At 28.4% G+C, this 22,565-nt stretch overlaps 1 protein-coding gene across 2 annotated transcripts in view; it reads right to left on the bottom strand.

Moving 5' to 3' along the window:
• The window catches only part of LOC111629769 (innexin unc-9-like), a 42,283-nt gene that overhangs the window by 10,737 nt on the left and 8,981 nt on the right, over positions 1–22,565 (bottom strand). The window contains exon 1 of one of the 2 annotated variants that reach the window (XM_023373681.1): positions 3,030–3,154. The exons of the other annotated variant lie outside the window; for it this stretch is intronic. The gene's annotated coding sequence lies outside the window, so the exon portion shown is untranslated. Of the gene's footprint in view, positions 1–3,029; positions 3,155–22,565 lie in introns of those variants that run through there. 2 annotated transcript variants of the gene reach the window in all.

The following is a 22,565-nucleotide window of genomic DNA, read 5'->3' as shown; positions in this document are numbered from 1 at the left end:
AAGGAATTTTCTTGAAAAAGAAGGAAAATATTTTACTTTTTCTTTCAAAAATCCCTATCAGAAAATCCTTCTTTTGTTGTTTCTATCAAAAAAATCACATTCTCCTCTTATTAAACCTCTTAATCTTTTAAGCACATTTTTCAATATTCATAAATATAAAATATTCCCGAAAAATGAGGGAAAATACTCCACAATCTTCCTCTTAAAATTCCCCATTTTCCACCATCCCGGTTTTCTTTTCTATCATCCGCAGCCTCCCATTATCGTTTTCCTAATTAAACCGAGAAACTTTCCCTTTTCACTGTAAAATTTGGCAAGATATTTTAGAGAAAAACCTTTAGATTGGTGCGTCAGTATGCCTCCTCTCTAGATACAAGAAAATCTTCAGCAAAGAAATCCCTAGCAAAAGTGTAAATCCCTTTTATCCCCGTCGGTGGTGGATAATGGCTCGTTACTGCTAAGTTATAACACATAGGAAATGGTTGACATACCGAAAATGTCAACTGGTTTCTGACAAATGAACAATATGTCAACCAGGATTAATGACTCTACTCTAAACACATTTTTTTCATTCATACAAATTCTAATTCTTTCTTCACTAACTTGTAGAAATTTCATCTTATTTTTAAAATCTGGATAAGATGATACCAGATTTTCTTTTTTTCCTTATTTTCTTATACGATTTTCATTGATTATCTTCTAGAAGAAAGTCGAAATATCGGAATTTTTCAAGCTTTAAAAAAAAATACACTTCCTTTGCGTTTTTTAATACAGAATAAAGTTTAAGTTCCTCTTGATATATAGCAATAAATTTGATTTATCGATTCGAAAAGTCAAAAAAAATATATTCTGATTTTTTTTTAAAGAAAAATTGTAATTCGAATATAGTTTTATTTGAAACTGTTTCTTTTTCTGTATCTTCCAATGTGTTTTATTATTGATAAATGCAAAAAACATCTTCTCAAAGAGTAATGTTCTTTGCCTTTTTCTTCTTAAGAAAAAAAAGGGATATTTTTTTTACTTTTTCAAATAATTTTTCGTGTCTGGATAGAGTATTTTACATCTTTATCAGCATCTCGATCTGGTGTTTTTTTTTATGAAAAGAAGTTTGCTTTCATCATTTTTTCCTGATTATCTTCTCGTCAGCACTTTTATTGTCTTCTCATTAAACTTCTTTCGTCTTCCTGATGCATTTTTCTTACTTTTTTCTGAATAAATTTATTCAAATCAATTGCTTTATGCCAAATTTTCTAAAGTTAAACAATAGAAAATTTTTAAAAAAGTCATCGAAATGACAGAAAACCTCGAGAAAAATCACCAACGTCTAAAGAAAAACGAAAAAGGAAAAAAAATCCCAACGAATTCCTATTGAAATATCAAAATTTCATAAAGATTCTCGGAGGAGTGAGGACGTAATTTTGACACTAAAATCTAAGGAGTGAGAAGGAAGTTAGTACAGTCGACTACCCTGTAAGGCCAAAGTTATGAAGATGGAAACAAAAAAAATGTACCTTCAGCAAGAAGATGGCACACAAATTAAAAACTTCTTATCGATATGGACGATGCCACTTAAGAGAAAATGGCGACGTTGGTAACGGATACAGATAAGACTAACATTTTAGGCTACATTACACCCACGTGTCCGAATTATATAGGCCACAACGTCTGCTAGCCTTCCACTCTACTTATTCCTCATCTTTTCAAGTTCAATTTTTAGAAAAATTGATTTTTTCACTCCATATTTCATTATCATTTTTCACACAGTTTGATGCTATCTGATGATCATTTTCCTCCTTCTAAAATTAGATATATATTTGTAGTAGCATCGATGCTCTTCGTTATCCCGTTCCTCGTCATATTTTCTCCACGTTCGTTATCATTGTAGACGTTTTAAATCATTCAAAATTTAACAAGAATCTTCTCAGAAAAAAATTTCGAATTATTAAATATAAATATATACAGCATCCTTTATCCTGTGACGTAAAAGATAATTTAAATCGATGAAGAGAGTGGGGAATATCTTTCGCCCACTTTATTGCATCTGCATAACGAAAACTTTGCAATTATCTTTAACAGAAAGCTATTATAACCGAATGACTTAATGCCATCCAAATTATTATTCTGGCGCATAATTAAATTTTACAGAAGAGTATGAGCCAATATTTATGGTTCCACTCATTTAATTATCATTTGCAATTTATTATCTTAACAAACTTGTCATTTTAACAAAATTACAGGCATACAAAAATCGTTCCACATTTAAAATGGCAACATATGCTACGATTATACTTTTCTATAACACTGTAAAAGAACTCGTAACCATTCTTTTTCATCTTATATGTGGGAGTACGCGGAGAAAAATTACTTTCTCAACTTGTCACGCCACATTATAGTCTCCTATTGTGATACGAAGCACATTTTAAGCAATATTTTGAGGGATTTTTCTTCATCTACATCATTGTTAAACGTTTTTTTCTCGAATTAAATTCTCTTTCTTTTATACACAGAAACTGCATCTGGATAGAAGCTGTTTTGTTAAAACGATGCTGCAAAACTCTCAAATTTATAACTTTTTATACAATTTCCTACCCTTTGTAACGTATTAATTCGTCTAATTTACGAGCTATTACTTTCTATTTTCGTATTAACCCCGTTTTTAGATTCCTTACTGACCTCCTCCACTTACATTTAACCTTTGTAGCGTTGCTCGTTCTCTTATCGATTCTTTCAGACCTCCAACTTTGAAACTTGTTCTTTGGTAAGCGTTACTCCCGTTGTGGCTCGTAAATGCACGTATTAACCCTCGTAACGTACACGTAAAACGGCATCGCTGACAAGCAACCTTCTGGATCTAAATTATACCTGTATCGATTATCATACAAACCAACTACAAAGCGCTTTAAAAGTGGAGCGAAGTTGTAATAAAGGAGAGAGAAACTGAGGTTTTTTTTTCCTCTAGTAAATGAAGCCAGAAGGTGTATACTGTAACGGGGACGAGGGGAGAGAAAGAATGCAGTAAGCACACTCACCGTATTAACTTGAGTTGATTGTGCGATTGTATAACGCTCCTACACACATTTAGAAGTTAGAAAACTGTTATTTTCCTTCTAAATTGCCTTAGGAAACACCAAAAGATTCGACTTTAGTGACAACCACTCCGTTTCTCACTGCCAAACGTTCCAAGTAGGACACAAACCCGTTGGTGGTCCCATCTCTCTCGCCCATCAACCTTTCATTGGACGGCTGACGTCCTCTTCAACTACTCTACTGGGAAAGCGATCCACTACCGGCTTTCACCTCATTGGTCTATGCTCTGACGTCATTCTCCATGTTACGATTGTTTGCATGGCATTCCCCCCTATTCCGTACCATTATCTCTCTACCTTTAACTACGTTCGACCTTAAAGGCGTCATGCTGCACTTCCCGCGGGATTCTGTTAATTATGATGATGTAAAATACTAGATAATTCGAGCTACCGTTTAAAAACGTTCCCAGAAACATCCCCGACTTTTCCAGAATATTTCTGTGCAACAAAATAATGGATGATGATGACTTTTGTTGGAAGAATTGTCGATACGTTGGATCTAACTAATTGTTAAGCTGTAATTTTTGATTATTTATAGGGAGTAAACAAGGAATTTTATCGTTTTAATTAAATTTTCTGATTAATATTATTGTTAATTTAGTTTTAATTTAATATTTTTTGGATGGCGAATGGATGCTGTATAACTTTTATTGCATTGATAATTCTTTATGGAGATGCTTTAAATAATTTTGTAAAAGTTAAAGTAAAAATGTATTATAAATTAAATACGAATTCGTGAGATTAAATAAAATTATAAAAGACACTATGCTAATTCTTTGTAAGGAGAGACAATAGGGATCAGAGATGAGGAGGAAAGTGATGCATTCAACGAAGGAACAATAGAGAAGAAAGAATTCGAACATGATCAGGAGCAAATTACATGAAAAAGATGAAAGTGTAAGAGAGAAATTAAGTAAAACAGTACAAAATCATTACAATAAAGATGCATCCTTTTCTAACAGTACCATAGTTTGATAAACAAAAGTATAATGAATGCTTCGAAAGGAAAAATAGTTCAAAATATAAATAAAACTACTAAAAGTTTATTGATAACTAAGTTAAGTTGTTATCTAAATTGTTAAATTTGGATTAAATTATGTAAATATATAAGAAAATCACATTCAAAATATGTAATAATTAAGCTGTAGTATCAAGTTTTTTAAATTAAAAACGTCCAAATTTCATATCTTAATTGTTGTGGTCGAGATTTAATTCGGAAGAAAAGCAAGGAAAGGATTATTTACCAGTTAAACTAAGTGCAGAATTTATAGTCCGGAGTGGAAATGGGGTCATCTTCTACTTATATACAAAGAGAAAAGAATAATTTAAGAAGGGTCGGGTCAAGTACAGGATAAAATGAAGTAATTAAAAGGAAGAAGCGAGTAAAGTGATGGAGAAATAAGCATTTGAATGCAAAACATCCCACTCTTACGAGAGAGATTATTAGAATTAGCATCTTAACCTAAAGGATTCGATGAGGAAATTTTGAACCAATTTGTAAGGATCGGAAGGAGAAGATTTACGACGATTATTGATACCAAATGGAGAAGATTCATTCAATATCTACAGTGGTAAAAATCCACGCACGTTATAAATAATGTATAAACAGAGGAGGAAACTGGATCCTACCTCTCCTATGAAGAATTCGTGAGAGTAAGATCTTGTGATATTTACTTTTAGAATTTTTCTTAAATTTACAACTCGACTTTTATAAAATTTTACATCGATTTTGTTTACATTAGAGGATAAGTAAGAGAGGATTTATTAAAGACGTGATAACTTAATTATCGGATTTACGGGATTCTCTTTGTTTATGGCTTTACGATGTTTCCTTCTTGTTACTATCTTTGAGATGATACCGAATTCTTTAATACACATTTTAAAATTTTGTTTCTAGTTTGCTACAAATTAGAACTTTTAATTCAAATTTTAAGAACGTCTTCATCTTATTTTTCTTTAATTCGTTTTGCTGATAAAGTTGCATCACTTTATCTTTTCATCTTCTCCATACGATCAGCTTCAATTGGAATTGGATTGAAGATGATTATATGGAGAAGATGGAGAGTTTCATCCTTAATATTCTAATTTATTTCTGTTTTTCTCTAAATATTAACTATAGATTATAATCAATTTGCATCTTAGATTAGAACATTAAAGCAGTTCTCATATCAACATTTTAAACTTATCTCGTTATCCCAATTTTTCATGATAGTTAGAGAATGCGCTAATTTTCCAAGAAATTTTTAATGTTTTTATATATTTAAATCTTCAAGTTTTTATCTGCATTGTACTTTATTATCTATATATATTATTTGTCAAAATTATGGACCACATCTTTTCTCATACAACACTTTTTTAGGCATCTTTCTTATCTTTGTCATCAATGATCTCAAAATGTTTAATCTTACTTATCCAACTCTTATTTTCATTTAATTTATAAGGTTTTAAGTATACAGAACTTAAAAATTTATCAATCTAATCACAAGATTTCTCATATATTGTAGATAGAATTTACTGTTCATTACAGAGACTTTTGATCGATAAATCTTCAATCTTCGATTAAGTAGTTAAAGTTTTTTCAATTAAAACGTCTTGATTTACAGGGAAAAAAATTAGAATAGCAAATTTTTCTCTTCAATTTCGTGATTGAAAGAGTTATTTTTCTCTTAATCTGTATACTACTTTACAGAATTTGAAGCTATTCTTAAGGGAAACTTTAAATATTCACCATTAAAATGATGAGGAAGATTGAAAGAAATTGGTAATTTTTAAGTAAAATAACTAAAAAGAAAGGTAATTTACTTTCTCTTTCCAATATTTCAAAGATAAAATTGTTATTTTTATAAATAAACAAACTGGAGATGATTGAAATTCAATCTGGATGCTGCTTTTTTACATATACACAACATATACATATATAAGGAGGATTATAAGAGATTGCATGATGTTTCTCTTAATCTTACAGTTTTAAAGTTGTAAAAAATTTAAAAATTTTAAATTTATATAAATTATCTAGGAATCTGTAAAGAAATTACACTTCAATATCACAAATTTTAATTAAAATTTCTCTAGAAATGTAACTTTTATCAATAATCTGCATCCATTGGAGCGATGCTCCTTCTTATCTTTTTTCCATTCTGACATTGTTGCTACGTTTATCAGGAATTTTTCGTGCAGGAAGAAAGTCTGTCTGTTTGTAATTCGCGAATAAAGAAAGTTTTGATACTAATAATTTACGCTTCTTTTATTCAAGCGTTAGGAGAGGATATATTTAAGAATTGTTATTAAAGGAAGGTCTACAGGGGTGGAAAGGTAACGAGTTTCTGTTTCTCTACAACAAGGGAGAGTTCATTTTTGAACGTTATTGGTAGGAAACAATAACGTTGCGCCATTTTATAGTTGTAATAAAAGTTTGTGGGTGTGCCATTAGAGAGAAACGTCGAGGCAAAGGAGTAAAATATGTCGGAAATTGCTCTTTCTAGCTGTGTGTTTCGGGCTTGTCGTTGCTCCGGAGCGTGAAAAGACGAGCCAGATCTTGTAGAGAAGGTCCAAAAAACGAATTAAAAGACATAAATAAGCTGTTGCCAGTGGCAATTATGTATGGTAGGGCTTTAAAGGTAACCGAATCCGTCAGAAGAAAGTGTGATTTGTAGGATGTGGAGCCCATTTATAGGCTCATAATCAACATATTCTTGTGAATATCATCTTAGAATCACTTCTTGTGCATTAGAGATTTATAAATGCTGCTTATCAGAATTGTTGACATCTCTGTGAGACAAAGGATGCTGTGGACGAAGAGCTTCCTTTCTCTCAGGAGAATCGAAGCTTGTGTTATTTATATACAGTAGATGCTAAATTATATTGAAGTTTTTATATTAACGATACGTTTGAAACTATTCGCAACTGGTAGGTCGCGAACTATCCAGCTGAAATTAATAAAGAGAAGATGCTGATTTCCAAATTTAAACTCAGGCTCCTCGATTATCTCACAGAATCACCGGCTTAATATATGGAGAATGATAGCTATTGATATAATCGTTTATACAGAAATTATTAAAGATAATTCCAGATTTATTATTCAAAAAATCTAAATATATGATTCTAGAAGCTGAATTTACTTAGATAAACTAGAATTATATACAGTTACTACTTCATATTCACGTAAAGGACTCAGATAGCAAACTTTATCTCGTTCATGTTTATGAATTTGCTTGATTCTTCGAATGATAATTCGATATACAGAGTCAAGATAAGCAGAATATTACCATTAATTATAATAAATATTTTTATTATTTCTATAATATTTGTATAAATTAAATAAAAACGGTTTTATCTTCTTTATAATTTTATAGACTTTAAAGAAGTTTAAAGGTTTAAATCCAAGATGAAAGTGGATGATGCAAATGATCCGCATCAGTCGAGCATCTTTATCCATTCGAATTAAGAACATATCTAAAATAAAGACTAATTTTTCTCACTTAGTACATTTAAAATATAAATATATAATTCTTAAAATTTTTATTTTATCGATTTTAGTTTGGTTAATAGCCTCATGGAGAGGAGAAGATCCTTGTATGTTGCAAATCCCCATTCAGTACTTTTATAGTTTTCTTTATTGAATAGCTTCCAAAGTCAAGAAAATAGCAAAACTTTTCGAGATTACTCGAACAATTTTCTGTTAAATTCTTATATATTTTTCTATTAAGATTTTAACAATTTAAAATATTTATTTATTTTGTACATTGGAATAAAGATTTCTCCATAAAGTGTCTTAGCATCCTGATATAACTCATTTAAAGTCACAGTTAATCATTTAAACAATCTGTAGATTAAGGCCTTTTATTACGAATCTCCTCTAAGGCCCACACGTCTTCGTATGGATTATTATTTGAATGCCTTCTCACAACAGATCTAAGTCTAGTCTTATTTAATTTAATTTTATTTAAGATCCTTTAAGCTATCCTATGATAAAGGGTATCAGTTTCTACATCAGATGATAGTAATGTGATTAACGTGACAGAAATATATAGTTGAATTATAAATTAAAATTTCGAATTTTTAACAAAATACATAATTACTAGTGTTATTAGATGCCATAAAGTCGAAAAGAAGTCACTTCGATACGATAAAAATAACATTGATTGTACATTACAAGGCACAGTAATTATATGGAGAAGCTGGAATTTTTCTTTGATGATATAATGAAGTGATACTTTTTTTAGTTAAGTACGAGTATTGCTCACTGTAAAGCAGCATTTATTAAATTTCCCATGGAATTATAAATAACTATTCCATTAATAAAATTAGAAAAGAGTCCATTAAGATGCTAGCTCGTCGATATAATTAATTTTGTTGTAAACTTTGTAATTATTGTATGATAAACTCTTTAAAATGAATTTTTTAACAGTTAATTAATTATAAATTTTATCATTTTTCTAAAAACAAGAAAACGTTTCGTTGTAGTTGCATTTGAAATTTATTTATTGAACGATTTATAAGCTGAAAATTTTTAGAAGAGAAGTAGTAAAAGATCAACGTTTAAACAATGTAAAATCAGTAAAAAAAGCGTTAGTAAACTTTAATTATTTTAATTTTATAAATGTAAGAGACAATTTAACCATCCGTTTGTCTTTATTACTAAGCATCAAGTTCTTGCTCTTGGTCTTCCTATAGCTGAAGTAACGTTGTTCAGTATAAATTTAACTGTAGCAAAGTCAGCAAAATGTTTAAATGAAATTTATCAAAATATTCCCAACATTTTTTTGTTTTTTCCACTAAAAAAAGGCAAAATTCTACTTACGAATGCTGCAGCAACTTATTAAAACTTTGATCTTTTCTATTCTATTACAATGGTTATATTTATTGCTAAAGTGAAATATGGCTCTTTATATTTAATATGGAATAAAGAAATGATAGAAGGGATGACAAATGATAGAACATACGCGGAATACGCAAACATCTTCTAGCTTATTGACTTTCAAATGGTTTAGATGTACAACCAATTTCGGACGAGATCCCTTCTATATTTATGTTCCCTATGGTGTTCTATTCGGTCCACTGCTTATTCTATCCTACTGTTTTTTAATATAAACGAGAAGTAGTGATACAAATTTTAAACTTTTTAACTGATAAATATTCCCCTAAATCTCGTAGAAAAGCATTACAATTCGTATATATCTGCAAAGGATGAGCAAACCACAGGAATGAAAATATCTACAGTTCTACGGATACTTAACCAATTTTCTTTAAACTATATATAAATATATCTATTATAATATAGAGCTTTATAGATAGAAATCATTATAAAGGATAAATTTCTTTATATTCATGCTATTACTCTTTTACAAAGTATTTTATACATCTCTCTACCCATATTTTATGTCATTAGTTAGTTTTTCATCAACAATTTCGGTTTGGAGTTAGATAATTAAAATTCAATCTACTATATAAAAAAAAAATTGAAATTAATTTTTACAAAGTCAATTTAAAGTATTGAGAAATAATGTTCAATTTTTCTTACTATTTAAAATATGTTTATGACAGATGACATTTGTCTTATTAAATCAAATCTAATTGTTTTTTCTCGTCTACGAAAATCAAATTCGACACTTTTCCCTTCTTTTTTTTAATACTCGAACTTTTGTCTCCAACGAAAATGAAGAAGATTTTTGGATATTTTCAAATTATTAAATTTAATTCCTTAAAAATTGAAAGCAGATTTTCTATCTCATTACTCTCTCTTGTCTTGTGTTTTCCTAGTAAAATGCTCTCTTGGAATTTATGTGGATTAAATGATCTGAATCAATTGCTATTAATCATTATGAGGTTTAAGCTCATCAAAATTTATGGTGGAAGATCTCGTAATATATTACTTCTCGCTGAATAAATTGATGGAGATGCTAAAATTAAAGCTGTAAAATGGAAACAAATATCGCATCACTTGATGCATTTTAAAGTAAGAAAAGCTGTTAAATTGTGTGTGTGTTTTTTTAAATTTATTTTTCTATGTTTACTTTAATATATTCAACTTAGATATTAAACAATATTTATAATACGCTGTCTCCATCCATAGTTGAATGTGTAAGCATTAATTGAATATCTACATCTAACCGAGTTATATTTATGCAATAAGCTATGGTTAGATAGCTACGTGTAGGTATATAAATAGCTACAACTATGTAAACATAATTGAATATCTGTAGCTAGTTAGAGACTATAATTATATTTGAGTAGTCAGATGAACATATGCAGAACATCTTTAACTATCTTTGTACCCTTAACTATGGTTAAAAAATCAATTGAATATAGTAAAATAGTTAAATTATAGAACGAAATTTTTAACAAATAATCTATAAAAATAACAAAATATTCGAGTTTTTAACAATTTTATTGTCAAATATTTTAAAATTTCCTTTATATAGGCCTATCTATTGAAAGTTTTCATTCATATTTAATTGGAATAAAGATTTCTCCATAAAGTGTCTTAGCATCCTGATATAACTCATTTAAAGTCACAGTTAATCATTTAAACAATCTGTAGATTAAGGCCTTTTATTACGAATCTCCTCTAAGGCCCACACGTCTTCGTATGGATTATTATTTGAATGCCTTCTCACAACAGATCTAAGTCTAGTCTTATTTAATTTAATTTTATTTAAGATCCTTTAAGCTATCCTATGATAAAGGGTATCAGTTTCTACATCAGATGATAGTAATGTGATTAACGTGACAGAAATATATAGTTGAATTATAAATTAAAATTTCGANAGGAAAATAAAGCAATAATTTTTGTTCAAGATACTTAGCGTATCTTTGGAGTGCCTTTCAGTATCTTCTAAGGATCTTGAAAAATTTATTTTTTAAAAAAAATCTTTTAGTTGTTTGATTGTAAGAAATTGTTTTTTTTATTTTTAAAAGGAAATAAACAGAAATGAAAGCGACATATTTAATTTAAAAATTCAAAACAAAATTGTTTTTTTTTTACATTTTATATAAAATCACATTAAAATTTATAGTATAAGTAACGTTTTACTCAATAAAAAATCGTAAATTTTAACTATTTATATATAATTTTGCATCCGTTTTCTTATTATATTAACAAAATTTTAATCTAAAACACGCTCAACTCTTTAATTATCAAGTATGAATCGTATTGTGTGTGAGTCTGCATAGAGTAAAATCTATTTAAAGGAAGATTTTCTTTGTTTTTTGGAATAAATCTTCATCCCAAGTATCGATGGATATTGAGAAACATAATCTATTTCTTTTGCAAAAACGTAAAGTAAGATCTATCTACTGTAAAGATCCAGATTGACCAGTTAAAGTGTAAGAAATAGCTTCAACGACCTTCAGTTAGGACTTTAACATCTACACTTAGATTTAACAAGTGAAAGAAGATCAGAGATGGAGTTATTTTTCTAGAGATCGATATGTAGATCTCTTTGCTTCGATAAAATATGATTGTCGTGCTATTATAAATGAAAGGAAGGTTGTGCTAAAGGAAGTTCTCCCCCTCTTCTATTCGTTGTTCTTATATCCTAGTTGGCAATTTGCCCACCGGAGTGAAAATGGAGAAAGATTCTGAAGACACAAAAACCTTTTCTGTCAAGCTTGTTGTCGCCAACTCGCAATTACAGCATTTCCATAACGCTAAATATTTTACTTGGATTATTATTATTTTTTTTTTGTTTCCTACCAATTCTTTATGGTATTTTGCGTATTTTTTTAATATCCTTGACTTGTTATAACGGCAATTAAACTGATTTATTAACACATAAAAAAAATTGTCTAGATACAAAATTCAATTGGCACTCTTCTCTTACTGGGATTTTAAATTTGCATTTCGTTACATTTATTTTAATTATTTTTATATTTTTCTCGAATTATTGTAGATAAGAAGCTCCGAAATTGAATGTTTTATATATATATATAATAGGAAACATTTAAATAAATCAAAATTATCATTAAAAAATTCAGTCGGAATGAGAACGGCTTTTTTTTCGTGAAATGACTCATTTAAACGTTGATATTTTTAAGTAAATTGTTAAAATTAATACTTAAATCGTTGCAAAATTAATAAATTCTTCTCTCGAGACGTGCACGTGTTATTAAGATATTTTTTAATTGTTTTCTTTTTTAAGCATCTTCCTCTTTCTTATCCTTTCAGCAATTGTTAAAGTGGGAAAAGCATTAAACACAATGTTACTTCTTTTATTATTTAAAAGTTAAAAAAGAGAACTTTTTCCAACTTAAATCGTTGAAAATTCCATTTATATATTTGTCAGGCTCATTTTATTCTCGCTTATTCTATTAAAAAAAATGTCAAATAAAATATTTTTCCCGGAGCATCTTTTATATATAAATACAAGGAAAAAAAAAATAAAATAAAATAAAAAATTCGATAAAAATCTGCCATTGACAGCCTTATTTATTTTTCATCGTATAATTTAAGTATTATTTTATTATATTGTAAATGCAAATGGGTTCGAAGTAACAGATATCAACATCTTGATTTAACAATTCTGTAGAAGTGTAGAGAGATGGAGTGGAGGATATTTTTAATCTGGGATCATTCTCTCATACTCAAAACGTTTCTATGTTGTTCCTATCACGTCTTCTTCACCGCTTTCTCGGCTTCCAAATGCTATACTTTGGAAATGTTCCAAAAATTCTGCTGCAGCTTTAGCAACGTTTCCATGCCTTTAGCTTTAGCTTAAGTGGTTTGGCGATGTTTAAATCTTGTCACCAACATGTGACCGAGATTTGCCAACCGTCAACACCCCATCGTTTCCTGGCACGTCATTTACCTTCTCTTATATCCTCTCTGCAGCATCTCAGACAACGTCGACAATTATATCAAGCTCCCACCTCCACTGCAGAAAAAAAAGCCCTAAGATTCTCAGGTTAATTCAGTAATTTTTAAGCTATTTAGACTGATATCGAGTATACAATTTTATAAATAAATGAGTAGAAATATATATTTTATCAATTTAAATAATTATCAGCATCTTAAAGTTGATTAAACTCTACACGGGATGAGACATTTTGGGACACGTTTTAATCACTAGCTATAAATTTTTATAGTAGAAAAATGTTATTTTTAGATAGAAAAACATCTAAAATTAAGTAAATAATTAAGGAATTCGTACAGAATATCGCTCCTCCCAACATATTTGGAGTGCCAAACTGTCTTGTTATTCAAAGATTTTTCTATGTAGCAGTTTATATATCTCGTTAATGGATCATCTAGATAAAAAGTACCAGTCGAATTTATATAAAAATTTCTCTTTCTACAAGTTTGTAATGTATAAAACAACCGAAAACGTTAAAATAATTACATCTAACACGTAAAAATGTATATTTTCTTACTTAATTAAGCATTCTTAACTAATTTGACGTGCAGAAACTGTTTAATTTTTTAAATAAATGATAAAATTTATTAAAGAAAAGGAAGAAGAAGAAAAATTCGAAATATTTTTCTGCTTCTTGTTTCGATTTCAATTTATTTTACGTTCGTTTTATTATCCTATAACAAGTCGAGTTGGAACGAGTTTTTCTCTTCAGATGATGCATCTGTTGAGCTCTCTGTAAACATTTTCAATAAAACATTTTGCTTTTTCTGCTTTTTTATGGCGATTTTATATAGGATAACCTTTCTTTTTTTTTACTAACATTTCTATAATTGTGAATTAATTCCTCTCGCATTCAAAAATCAAAATATTTAAATTAGAGATAAGTGATGCGGATTCTTCATTGATTTTTCCTTTTGAAAATTAAATTTTGCTCCGTTTTCCAAATGAAAAATTTACTTTTTATTATCCTAATGGTACAAAGTTTTCTCTTTTATCGTCTTTTCTTCTATTATTTTTAATTTTATGTGTAATTTAAAACCAATCTGTGTATTGATTCCTGGAAAAAAATTATGAATTTTACACGATAGAATATGAAGCTCAAACTTATTTTTTAAAGTATAAATTCAAAAAAAAATATCATTTTTCCTTGCATGGGAGACTCCAAATTATCCTTTTTGAAGTTTAATTCTCAAAAATATTCTCATCTCTACGATTTGAACCTCGAAACGTGTAGTTTTTATAAGTTTTGACACTCATTTTGCAAGTTATACACCATAAAAACGTATTGATGAGGCATAAATCTGAAAAAAAATTAATGTTTTTCCGTGGTGTGGACCTCAAAAACTCTTCCTAAAAGGAGAATTTTTGATATTTTTATCATTGAAAAAAGAATCTTAAGAAAATTCCTTATAAGATACCTCAAAAAGCTGTTTTTTTAATGAATTTTCTGATCAAACGAACACTTCTTAAGTTAAATTTCTTTAATTTAATTGAGGATTTTTTCTGAAAAATTCAGGAATTGTAGAATTATTGTTTAAATTTTCTATTCTAGAATTATTATTTTAGAGAAAATAGTAATAAGACATCATATTATTGTGTAAACTTTCTAGAAATGTACTCGTTTTCGTAGAAACTTGTATAATTTGATTTAAATTTTCTTAAAAATATGAAGAAATAACTCTTTATATCAGAAAAATTGAATGAAAAAGGGAAATAATAAGTAAATTTATCAAATAAAATCAAAAGAATTTAGTATAAATGGATTTAATTAACTAAAAATCAACTTCTTGTACTGAAAGTTATTCGAAATCAACTTCAGAATTAAAGGGGAATTGAATTAATTTAGAAGCTTCGTAGACTTAATTATCGAAAGTAATGAAAATAAACTAAAGTTTACACTTTAAAGAAAGTAATATTCATGAGAAAAATCTAGAAAATACTTTTAAAATAATGATAAATTCTCTTTATTTTCCCTTCATCTGTATATGCATTATTTAGATTTGATAACTCTTAACTATGTCTAAGAAAGGAAAGTTGAGCTAAATAAAGAGAAAAAATAATTAAAATTTTAGACTAAATATAACAATTATACAGTGAAAATTCATAAAGTTAAAATTTTCCAAATTCATAAAGAGAGAAGAATCAAGTGAAATGATGCAGAGACCCAATTTCCAGCATCCGGATGCTGATTGAATCTGTGAATTTTAGAGATGAACAAACAAAACAAGAGGATAAAATGATAGCATAAGCATTTCTCTCAATGCTTTACACACTAAAAATGAAATAAATCCTTTGAAATCCTTTGAAAATTGTTGCAAGTTCAGCAAAGAACTTGCAATTCCTCTTTGCCTGGTTCCGTTTTAAACAGCATTTTTATCGATAGAAAATTTTTAAGAGGTCAAAAACGGAAGTAGATGTATGTCCTTGACGTCATTTTCTCCAAATAAATTTTCAAAACTTCAAGGTAAAACTCTTGGGAATTGTCCAGAACAAAGAAATTTTTATGCCCTCCATCAAATTCGAATTTTTAAATATTCTAAAGTTGGAGAAATCCATTGGAGAAAATCATTTTTGAGACGTTTTAATTAACTGATTGGTAATGTAATTTCTTTTTAATTTGAATTTAAAAAAATCTCAGCAGGATTTTTTTCATCCTCCTTCAAAGAAAACTAAATGTAATGTTATTTGATCCTACATCTTTTTAAAAAAAGAAAAGGAAGAGCAAGATGCTCTTCTTTATCAGCATCCTCTCAAATCCAGGAAATGGATTGTGAAGTTTAATGGAACAAATTTCCTTTATTCGATAGATTTGTGGTTATTTTACTGTTATTTTAAACTTTAAATACGAATTTTAATCAAAATTTTCTAATTCTATACGCTTTCACATTATAGTAAACGTGTAAATTTAATGAAGAATTGAGGTTAAATTTAAAGTTTTGAATGAATCGTTAACAGTAAACAGTTTATATAATCAAGTTATAAAATTTAATATCTGATATATTTTTTTTTATTTTAAAATTTATATTTTTATAGCCTCATATTTAAAATTTCTTCCATTTATAAATGATACTTTCGCAGCATCTTTCATAAGTTATCAATGATAGCATCCAGTAACAAATGTTTAAGAAATTTTTTTTTATTTAAATTCTTTCATAAAAAAGTTTTAACAAGATATAAATCAATTTAAAGCTTTACAATTTTATAGACAAAGCAATTTTTTAGATAAAAAAATTGTCATTTTGGTTTTCTATCCTCAAAAAGCAGCATCGAACATTTGACTAGAATGACAACTTCCAAACGAGAATTCTAAAAAAATGACAAATGGATGGGAAGAAAAAAGTCAAAAACGGTAATTTCTATTAAAGAAATTGAAGAAATAAAATCAAAAATTTCAATTTAAACGAAAGATGAAAGATTTAAAATGTTAGAATTCATTAACTGGAATCACGAAAATTGATTTGTAAACTTTTATTTCTTAAAAATATAATAATAATAATAATAATAAAGATGCTAGAAAAGTTAAAGAAAAAGTGCATCTTTATGTTGAGAAATTATCAAAGATCATCAATTTCTAGACGTTTAATCCGGATGTTGAGAAATCTTCCTCATCTCTGTTATCCAGGATGAGAGTCACGCACTTCGATTCACGCTTGACGACACAGAACGGAACTTATTTGTCTAGATGCAAATTAATTTTCACGTTTCTCCTGATAATTAAACACGTATTTATTTGTAATATAACTTTTTCTAAGGATCATTCTATGTTTTATACATTTTCTTATTCTGTCACGTTTGCTCCTCTGCATCACCATCCATTCTAACTGGATTTTGATGTAGAAGGGAAGACGAAGAGCAGAATTCTTTTTTTTTATATGTGACGTTTGTCTTCTGAGAATATAATCACGTTAATTAATTATTAATTAAGAAATTATTTTTAACGAAGCGGTTCTTGACGTCGCTTTTGTCGTAGAAGTGTTTTCAATGACAGGAGTTAGCATCATTAAACATTGATTTTTTGATTAAAATTGATGTTACCTGCTTTAGAAAAATCATTGAAATTGCTAGAAGATTAGTAATAAACTCAAAAAATTTTATTATTTATGGAAATATTTGCTTCATTTATGATAGAATCTATTATAAATCACAGATGTAAACTAAAATACCGAACTTAAAAGACCCTAAATTAAATTTTTAAAATAAATATAAAGACTTTTTATTCAATAGACCACTAAAATTCTTTAATTTTAAAAATATTTTCAAAAAATTTTTCTTAAAATCAATGAATTTGGGAAGCAGAACAGCGATTCTACTTTAGTAAAGAGAATGAGCAGAAGAAGGAAGATGAAGAGTGTTGATAATTGAACGAATAAGAGAATGAAAAAGATGATACTAAAAATGTAGGAAGAGAAGATGGGGATGTTTGAGGACATGAAAAAAATGAAAAAGTGCTGATGAGAAATAAGGATAAGAAAGGATGTGAAAAGTATTAAAAGTAGATGCTAAAAAAAAGAGGAAAAGGTGAGATGTAATGAGGAGAGAGGAAGAGGAAAAGTGATGAGAAAGATGAAGAAGGAAGAGGAGGATGAGAAGTGATAAGGAAAGAGGAAGGGGAAGCAGGATAATAAAATAGAGTAACAGAAAGATAAACAATTATTTCTGGAAGATAACCAGCGATTCTAAGAAAATAATCAATAATTTTTGGAATATGAGAAGGCATTCTAGAAATTTTCTAATGATTTTAAGAGAATAATCCATAATATCGAGAAAATAAAGAATTTTAAAGCAAATTATAAGTAATTATAGGAAAATAAGCACTAATTTTCAAATTATATTTTTGAAGGCTTTCAATTATAATTATATAAAATACACAATACTTTCTTTAAAAGATAATCAAGAACATTGAAAGACGAGCACAGATATTGGGAAATATAAACAGCGCTTTTAAAAATATTCTAAGACGAAAATGATTTACAGAAGTTAAACAATAATATAGAAGCTAGCAAGAGAAAGCAAACATTTCAACTTCCAAATGAAAATTAAAAAAATCTCTCACCTAAATCAAATAACAAAAATACAACTTAAGAAACTTTAAATGCTTCACGCAAAAACAATCGAGTTCATTTGCATTAAATTAAATTTTATATTCCACTTTAATTAAAAACTCGTTCTCTCCATCTCCTAAACACAGTTTACTACAGTTAAAAACACAATAAACTATACTTTACAAGTGGAAAATAGTCTCAGATAAAGTAGAAATAAATATTTCTGAAAATTAGGAGAAATGGAAACGTATCACTTTACGGATCGAATCCTCCGCATCCTAGATTAAATCCTTGAAAAAATAATGCAATTTTCAAGGATTTAATTCGGGATGAGGTTAGAAAAATTCGTAATAAAATAATCCACAACTTAAGCTGTAGATAAAAAATAATAATAATAAGGCAAATAGTTGGAAGAAAACAGGGAACAAGACACCTTATTTATATCTAATGATAGGAAGACACTTCCGCCTATTTTCTTGATGAAAGCATCACCTCGAAATTTACGAGATGCCATAAAAAAAATCTGAAAAAACAAGAGAAGAGTGAAAAAACTTACTGGTTCGACACTCAATTTACTTAACATTTTACGAGGTACAGTGTCTACGACTAGAAAATTGGCATTGTGTGACAGTCACGTGTTTACCACCCTTGGGAGTTGTCATATCAAGCGACGATCGACTCGGATTTATTTTTCTCTTCCTCCATAAATAAAAGGGACAGCGCGTCGTGACTTCTGCTTTCTTTATTACAATGGCCAACAACTAGAAACACATAAAAAAAATTTCGACTTGAAACGAATTTTTCTCGTTTATCTGTCGAAAATGGCACTTGACAAAAATATTTGCTGTTCGTGTTTTTAAAAGTAGAGGAGAGAAGGAGGAAGAAGAGAAAAACAGAAGGAAGAAAGGAAGAATAGAATAGTAGAATGATGAAGAGGACGAGAAGGAGTAATGTTAAAAAAATATAGTAGGATGATACGGGGAGAGAGGAGGATTAAGAGTGATAAATAAGAATAGGATAGCATGGAAAAGGAAGAACAGTATTAAAAAGATAGAAAAGGATAAAGAACGATAAGAAAAGACGAGGAAGAGTATGAAGAAGAATGATGCTGCAGAGAAACAGGAAGAAAAGATGAGGAGGAATGATGCTGAGGGAAAACTGGGGGAAAGATGGAGGAAATGAGGATAAAAAAGATAAAGGAGGAAGGATAATGAGATAAGGAAAAGAGGAAAAAAGGGACGAAGAGGATAATGAGAGAAAGAAATGAAGTAAGAATTAAAATAATATTTTTATCAACAGGTTATTTCAGTTTTCGATATTAAATTATTTCATTATTTTGAGTAGTAACAAAATTATGCTATAAATAATATAAAACTGTTTATTTTTTAAACATTTATGATCGAGGAAGAGAAAAATCGAAACTATTTATTTAAAAGATTCTAAACATAAAGAGAAAAATTAATTTTTTATAATTATTTTTAATTTTTAAATTGAAAAATGAAGAATAGACTGAATTTACAGGCATTTAAGATAGTAAATTAAGAAAGTGTTTAAACGAGTATAAGTTATAATGCCTTTGATTATAAATTAATGCCTCTCTCCTTATTTTATTACATGAAAAACATTAAATTTTGAAAAAATGGTAATTTATTTATAAGATTTTAGTATAAAGAATTACAAAATTGTTGTAAATTTATTAATTTAATAAATAATTTTAAAAAATTATCGTGGAAGTTGTATCTTTTTACTTGAGTCATTTCGTCGATGGGAGAATCATTCGTCATCTTGCCCCAAAACGTGATAAATTCTCTATAAATCGATTTTTATTTCTTCTTTATATGACATATTATGTTGTTATAGGCCTAATGTAAATTGATGTTTGTATTTTTTAGGAAGAGAAGGAAAAAGTGCAGAAGAAAGAAGAGAAAGAACAGGAGAGAAAAATGATTAAGAGAGGAAGGAGGAAGAGCAACAGCATAAGAGAATAAGAAGCAAAGAGAAAAGAGGATTGACAGAACAAGAAAGAAAGAGAAAGAGAGAGAAAGAATGAGAAAGAGGATAATAATGAAGAGAAAAAGCAAAAGAAAACAGAGAAAGAGGAAGAGCGAGAGAGGAGAACGTGGAAGAGAATGAAGAGATATTTTATTATAAAAAAAATATAGATTAAATTTCAGTAATTATTAAAAATCTACTTATTTTATAATTCTTAATTCATCTTAACAATAAAACGTCAATTTTCCTATTATCTTTTAATTAAAAATTCAAATTTTCCTAAAATATATTTCTTATTTCATATCCTTTAAATTCTTTAACTCAACTTTTTCTAACATTCAGCCCTTTGTACTGTACTTTTTTAACATTCACTTTTAAATTATTAATATTAATTTTTCCTAAATTTATATTACTAATTTCCTTTTCTATAAACTTAAAATTATTACATAAAGTATAATATAATTATTAATTCAAATTTACAATAATTTCCAATATTTAAATACATAATAATCCTTTGCTAAAATTCAATAAATTTATCAATTTTCCATGAATGAATATAATTCACTTGTATATTTACCCTAAATGCTTAAATTTCCCTAATTCTACTATATTCCCTGCATTAATATTCACAACAGTTTTCTGTATTTTCTTCCATATTTTCAATTGAAGTTTTCTTAAATTTTCTACATTTGAATTGCTTACATATCCCTAACTCTATATTAAAACTTCTCCATAAATTCTCTAAATATCTTATATTTTAAAGCCTTTCTATTCTTTCTAAATACTCTACGCTTTCCTAAATATCGTATACTAAATTAGAGCATTTAGAGAATTTATATTCAAACACCTTACATTAAATTCCCCACAGTTAACAATAAATTTCGAATTATGAACTATCACATTTAGTTTAATTGTGGAAAACACAATTTAAATTGCAAATTCCTTAATCAGCTCCGCATCATCTCTATTCACAAACGATTTAAATTGGAAAATCTGATTCGTTTCTGCATCAATTTTATCATCAAACCTTCATCTAGGAGAGGATAAATCTATCGAATTTTTCCTTTAAAAAAGATGGGGGAATGGCACACGTGTGCTATTGTTGCCAAATTTACTATAAACATAACGAGCAATTAAATTTTATAGTACTTAGTCAAAGTTTGGCAAACAAATTATCTTCCAACACAACGATTTTGGATTGTATTAGAGTGTAAAGTGTAGCCATTTGTGGTATTTCTGTCCGTCTTCTAACTAAAGGAAACAAATCTAATTTTGTCAATCTGTTAATCGCTTTTCTAATCTGAGTCGATAATGACGCCAAAACCGCAAGACGGTTACCATGACGACGCTCTTTATCCAATAAACTCTCCCAGATGCGTTTAAGTCACCCCCAGAAGCGGAGGTGCGATGTAAGAGAGAGGGATTCACACCAGGTAACACTTCAATTATAACCCATTAATCGCCAAATGGATGAGTGGACATTGTCACGAGTACCTTTAATTGTCGACTCTGACTTGTTTAGTCCGAAATTTATGAAGGTCTGTTTCTCCTACTAAATTAAATAATATTTTTAATTACCTTATTAAGTGTTTGAAGCTTCCAGACAAACTCGAATCGAACCCGATTGCCTCATTTAACTCCAACTGATTTGAGACAGTTTAATCATCATTATCGTTCATTTTCTCCATTCTCTTCGCTTAATGATGTTCTGGTCCGGAAAAAAAAACTGAGATTTAATTGAATTATCCACGCTCAAACGTAATTAAAAACTCGTGATTTATCTCAACTATTCCTCTAATCAACAGTTAATAATCATCGATAAAATTCCATCATCCAGATTGAAAATTATTGGGATGCCAATCTCTATTGTCCTCTGGCTAATTCTTAAGATAGCTGGTAGTTTATAATCATGGATAGAAAGCTAATAGTTGTGAATTTAATTCGGAAGAAGGAAAAGTTAAAGTTGTTTCGATAATGCCCTTTAAAAAAAAATTGATTCTTTTCTCAATAGGATAAGATAGAGGAAGGATGATAAGAGACGAGTCGCGTTTTGGAAGATTAGTTTTTGACCATCGAATCTAACTTCTTCTCACTTCATTGCTTCGTATCGATGATTGTCTTGCCAGAATGGTTTTTTTTAGAATATCTAAAATGACGATAGAGATCGAGAAAAATGATACTGCTCTTCCGCATCTTTTTTTTTTTTCATGTAGCATCTCTCTTATCCGGATACTGGCGTATTTATATAATTATAATAATATTAATTAAAATAAAANAATTTTTCCATAAAAATTTAGTCTTTTTAAATAAATATTTCCATACTATTTTTGATTATTTTTCTAGAATTTCCCTTTAATAAGTTAAATTTTTATAATATTTCTGCAATAATTTACTTACGTAAACTTTATTTATCTTTCTTAAAATTTCTCTTAAATTTTTTACAGAAAAGAAAAAAATATATATAGAAGATATTCCAAATTTAGATGGCTATAAAACCTTATCGACCTATTAAATTTTATTTCAGATGACTCGAATAGGTAAAATGAAAAAAAAAATACTTTTTTGTACATTGATGTTTAAGGATGTTATATATA

The sequence above is a fragment of the Centruroides sculpturatus genome, unplaced genomic scaffold (assembly GCF_000671375.1).
Source record: "Centruroides sculpturatus isolate CEXI.00-Female unplaced genomic scaffold, Cexi_2.0 scaffold541, whole genome shotgun sequence".
NCBI lineage: Eukaryota > Metazoa > Arthropoda > Arachnida > Scorpiones > Buthidae > Centruroides > Centruroides sculpturatus.
The sequence above is the reverse complement of the archived record's forward strand: the minus strand, read 5'-3'. Positions and strand labels throughout refer to the sequence as shown.